A 6272-nucleotide genomic window follows, 5' to 3' on the forward strand; every position below is an offset into this window, starting at 1 on the left:
GAAGTGAGCCAGAAGGGGGAGCTGAGGGGACCCGAGGTGGGCCCACCCCATAGGCCGGCGCGGCCCAAGGCCTGGCCGCGCCGCCCTGTGAGGAGGGGGCCCATAGCCCCCTCTCGCCTCCTTTTCTTCGCGTACGCCTTCGTCCCGAAGACATAAGCTCCAGAGGGTACCTCGCGAAGAGTTACAGCCGCCTCTGCGGGGCGGAGAACACCAGAGAGAAAAGAGCTCTCCGGCGGGCTGAGATCCGCCGGGGAAATTCCCTCCCAGAGGGGGAAATCGACGCCATCGTCACCGTCATCGAGTTGGACATCATCTCCATCACCATCATCATCATCTTCACCATCACCACCGCCGTCTCCACCGCTGGACATCGTCACCGCTGTAGCAATTTGGGTTTGATCTTGATTGTTTGATAGGGAAAACTCTCCCGGTATTGATTTCTACTTGTTATTGATGCTATTGAGTGAAACCGTTAAACCAAGGTTTATGTTCAGATTGTTATTCATCATCATATCACCTCTGATCATGTTCCATATGATGTCTCGTGAGTAGTTCGTTTAGTTCTTGAGGACATGGGTGAAGTCTAAATGTTAGTAGTGAAGTATGGTTGAGTAATATTCAATGTTATGATATTTAAGTTGTGGTGTTATTCTTCTAGTGGTGTCGTGTGAACGTCGACTACACGACACTTCACCTTTATGGGCCTAGGGGAATGCATCTTGTACTCGTTTGCCAATTGCGGGGTTGCCGGAGTGACAGAAACCTAAGCCCCCGTTGGTATATCGATGCAGGAGGGATAGCAGGATCTCAGAGTTTAAGGCTGTGGTTAGATTTATCTTAATTACTTTCTTGTAGTTGCGGATGCTTGCAAGGGGTATAATCACAAGTATGTATTAGTCCTAGGAAGGGCGGTACATTCGCACAGGTTCACCCACACAACACTTATCAAAACAGTGAAGATTAATTAGCCGTATGTAGCGAAAGCACTAGACTAAAATCCCGTGTGTCCTCGAGAACGTTTGGTCATTATAAGTAAACAAACCGGCTTGTCCTTTGTGCTAAAAAGGATTGGGCCACTCGCTACAATTGTTACTCTCACACTTTACTTACTCATACTTTATTCACCTGTTACATCAAAACCCCCTGAATACTTGTCTGTGAGCATTTACAGTGTATCCTTCATCGAAACTGCTTGTCAACACCTTCTGCTCCTCGTTGGGATCGACATTCTTACTTATCGAAGATACTACGATACACCCCCTATACTTGTGGGTCATCAAGACTATTTTTTGGCGCCGTTTCTGGGGAGTGAAGCGCTATTGATAAGTGGAATTGGTAAGGGAAATTTCTACTGTTTGTGCTGATTTTATTTCTGCCTGCTGCCATAATTCATTATGGAGAGATCTTCTCTTGATTTTTTATTTGGAAAATCTGCTACTACTACAAAGGTAGTGGATGAGGCGCCAGGTGAGGAAGAGATACCATACAAAATACCTATGAAAATTATTGAACGTGTAGTGGATAACCGTTATATAGGGGATGGAACTGTCCACCCTGGAGATCATTTACTGTTCTTACATGAATTATGCGGTTTATTCAAGTGTGCAGGTATTGCTATGGATGAAGTGAGGAAGAAACTATTCTCTATATCGCTGTCTGGTAAAGCGGCGCATTGGTATAAATTACTGGATAATGGGGATTCTCTTGAATGGAATGATATTGTGCCCCGGTTTTATTCTAAGTTCTATCCTCCAAGTGAAATTCACAAGGATCGGAACCGCATATATAATTTTTGGCCTCATGATGGAGAGAGTATTGCCCAAGCTTGGGGGAGATTGAAGTCTTTAATGCTCAAATGCCCCATTCATGAGCTTCCTGGTAATATTATTATTGATAATTTCTATGCAAGACTTTCTTTTGAAGACAAGACCTTGCTGGATACTTCTTGTTCTGGATCATTTACGCGCAACAAGGAAGAGTTTAAAAGGGACCTTCTCAATCGGATCCAGGAAAATACTGAAGGATGGGAGAACGACAAAGATAGAGAATCAGGTATAAATTATGATTATAAATGCATTGAAGCTTTTATGGATGCTGATAAATTTCGTAATATGAGTGCTACTTATGGTCTTGATTCTCAAGTTGCTGCAAATCTTTATAAATCTTTTGCCTCTCATTATGAATTGCCTAAGAAGAATTTTGATAAGTATCATGAACCGTATAAAGATAAAATTGATTCATCTATTAATAAATGTGTTGTAGTTGAAACTGTTGATCATGTTATTCCTGAAGCTTATATTGAAAAAACTCCTTTCCCTGCTAAAATGAAAGAGTACTCTGTTATAAATAGTGCGGTTCATAAAAGTGAAAAGAAACCTATGGAACCTGAAGAACAAATAAAAGTTGAACTCTTTGTTGCAATAGTTAAAGATCTTGTGACTGAAAATGTGGAGGATGGTCATATTATTTTCTGTGAAGATGCTTCTAATATTGTTTCACATCCTAATAAGTCCAAGCAAGCTAGTGTTCCTATGCTATCTGTTAGAATTGGTGATCATTGTTATTATGGTTTATGTGATATTGGTGCAAGTATTAGTGCTATTCCTTATGAGCTTTACACAGAGATTATGCACGAAATTGGTTCTTGTGAACTTGAAGATATTGATGTGGTTATTCGGCTGGCTAATAGAGAAACTATTTCTCCAAATTGGTATTGTTCGAGATGTGGAAGTTCTATGCGGTAAGATTAAATATCCTGCTGACTTTTTGGTACTTGGTTCTGCTGCTAGTAAATATTGTCCTATCATTTTTGGTAGACCTTTTCTAAATACATGTGGAGCTATTATAGATTGCAAGAAAGAGAAAATTTTGACTAAATTTGCTGGTGAATCTTATGAGTTTAACTTCTCTAAATTTACCAAAACTCCTTATAAAGCTGATTTGCCTAATGATGATTTTAAAGTTGAATAGTGTGCATCTATTGTTCTTGCTCCTAATAATCCCTTGCAGTAACATTTGGAGAATAGTGAGAGTGAAGTTTTTAGGGAAGAAAGAGATGAGCTTGATGAAATTTTCCTTCGTCAACCTATTCTTAAGCATGATTTACCGGTGGAAGATCTGGGTACAACACCACCACCAAAGGAAGATCCTGTCTTTGATTTAAAACCATTGCCTGATAATCTTAAATATGCTCATATTGATGATAAGAAAATATATCCCGTTATTATTAGTTCTAAGCTTTCAGAGTTTGAAGAAGAAAGGTTATTGGAAATACTGAAGAAGCACCGAGCAGCTATTGGCTACACACTTGATGACTTGAAGGGGATTTCTCCCTCTATTTGCCAACACGCCATTAACATGGAAGATGATGCGAAGCCTGTTGTTGAACCTCAGCGTCGTCTAATTCCTAAGATGAAGGGTGTGCTAAGAAATGAGGTATTAAGACTTCTTGAAGCTGGTATTATATATCCTATTGCTGATAGTAGATGGGTTAGTCCTGTGCATTGTGTTCCTAAGAAAGGAGGAATGACTGTTGTGCCTAATGATAATGATGAGCTCATACCTCAAAGAGTAGTTGTAGGGTATAGAATGTGCATTGATTATCGAAAAGTTAATAAGGTTACTAAAAAAGATCATTACCCTTTGCCTTTTATTGATCAAATGTTAGAAAGGTTATCTAAGAATACTCACTTTTGCTTTCTTGATGGTTATTCTGGGTTTTCACAAATTGCTGTTAAAACTAAGGATCAAGAGAAAACCACTTTCACTTGTCCCTATGGAACTTATGCTTATAGACGTATGCCTTTGGGTTTATGTAATGCTCCTGCTACTTTTCAAAGATGCATGTCTGCTATTTTTCATGGCTTTTGCGAGAGTATTGTAGAGGTATTCATGGATGATTTTTCTGTCTATGGGAATTCTTTTGATAATTGCTTGCGGAACCTCGATAAAGTTTTGCAGAGATGTGAAGAAACTAACCTTGTTCTTAATTGGGAGAAATGCCACTTTATGGTTAATGAAGGAATTGTATTGGGACATAAAATTTTTGAGAGAGGTATTGAAGTTGATAGAGCTAAAGTTGAAGCAATTGAGAAGATGCCCTATCCTAGGGATGTTAAAGGTATTCGTAGTGTTCTTGGTCATGCTGGGTTTTATAGGAGGTTTATTAAAGACTTCTCCAAGATTTCAAAGCCTCTTACTAATCTTCTTCAAAAAGATGTACCTTTTGTTTTTTATGATGATTGTAAGGAAGCTTTTGAAACTCTAAAGAAAGCCTTAACAACTGCTCCTATAGTTGAACCTCCTGATTGGAACTTACCATTTGAAATTATGTGTGATGCTAGTGATTTTGCTGTAGGCGCTGTTCTTGGACAGCGAGTAAATAAAAAATTGAATGTTATTCATTATGCTAGTAAAACTCTTGATGCTGCTCAAAGAAAGTATGCTACTACTGAAAAAGAATTGTTAGCTGTAGTCTTTGCTTGTGATAAGTTTAGATCTTATATTGTTGATTCAAAAGTTACTATTCATACTGATCATGCTGCAATCGGATACCTTATGCAAAAGAAAGATGCTAAGCCAAGGCTTATTAGATGGGTACTTCTGTTGCAAGAATTTGATTTACATATTGTAGATAGGAAAGGTGCTGATAATCCTGTTGCTGATAATTTGTCTAGATTGGAAAATATTGCTTATGATCCTGTTCCTGTTAATGATAGTTTTCCAAATGAACAATTGGCTGTAATAAAGGTGAGCTCGCGAGACAGTCCTTGGTATGCTGATTATGCTAACTTTATTGTTTCCAAGTATTTGCCTCCAACCTTTTCAGCTCAGCAAAGGAGGAAATTCTTTTATGACTTGAGGCATTATTTTTGGGATGACTCACACTTATATAAAGAAGGAGTGGATGGTATTCTGCGAAGATGTGTTCCCGAATATGAACAACAAGAGATATTGAGTAAATGTCATGGTAGTGCTTATGGAGGACATCACGCCGGAGATAGAACCGCGCAAAAGGTTCTACAATCAGGTTTTTATTGGCCAACTCTCTTCAAAGATGCAAGGAAGTTTATCTTATCTTGTGATGAATGCCAAAGGGTTGGTAATATCTCTAGACGCAATGAAATGCCTATGAATTACACTCTTGTTATTGAACCGTTCGATTGTTGGGGATTTGACTTCATGGGACCTTTTCCCTCTTCAGAAGGTAACACTCATATACTTGTTGCTGTTGATTATGTTACTAAATGGGTGGAAGCCATACCTACAAAAAGTGCTGATGGTGAGACCTCTTTAAGAATGCTTTTAGATATTATTTTTCCTAGATTTGGAGTTCCTAGATATATTATGACAGATGGAGGTTCTCATTTTATTCATGGTGGTTTTAGAAAAACTCTTGCTAAATATGGTATTAATCATAGAATTGCTTCCGCTTATCATCCTCAAACTAGTGGACAAGTAGAATTATCAAATAGAGAAATTAAATCTATCTTGGAAAAGACTGTTAATAAAACTAGAAAGAATTGGGCTAGTAAATTGAAGGATGCACTATGGGCTTATAGAACTGCTTATAAAAATCCCATGGGAATGTCACCTTATAAAATGGTTTATGGGAAAGCTTGTCATTTACCTTTAGAACTAGAGCACAAAGCTTATTGGGCTGTTAGAGAATTAAATAAAGATCCTAAACTTGCCGGTAATAAGAGGTTGCTACAATTGAGTTCTCTAGATGAATGTAGAAGTGAAGCTTATGAAAATGCTAAACTCTTTAAAGAGAGAGTTAAATAATGGCATGATAGAAGGATTATCAAAAGAGAATTTAATATTGGGGATAAAGTCCTATTGTATCGGTCTCGTCTCAGATTCTTTGCAGGGAAATTACTCTCGAAGTGGGAAGGACCATATGTTGTTGAGGAGGTGTATCGTTCAGGAGCAATTAAAATTAGCTCTCTCCAAGGCAATGCCACGCAAGTGGTGAATGGACAAAGACTCAAGCATTATATCTCAGGTGATTCTTACAATGTAGATGTTGATGTTATTCGAGTGGAAACACCGGAGGCCTTCATCAAAGGACAAATTGACAGTCCGCCAGAACTCGACTTTGAATAGGTAACAGTACTGGTAATGAAAAGTTCGCAATTTACTTTCCGAACAATATTTTTGCTGTTTTTGGAAAATATGAAAAATTACGGGATCGAAACGGAGTGGAGGAGACGCACGAGGGTGTGCCCCCATAGGCCGGCGCGGCCTGGCCTTGGCCCGCGCCGCCCTAT

This window comes from Lolium perenne, chromosome 2 (genome assembly GCF_019359855.2).
Source record: "Lolium perenne isolate Kyuss_39 chromosome 2, Kyuss_2.0, whole genome shotgun sequence".
Taxonomy (NCBI): domain Eukaryota; kingdom Viridiplantae; phylum Streptophyta; class Magnoliopsida; order Poales; family Poaceae; genus Lolium; species Lolium perenne.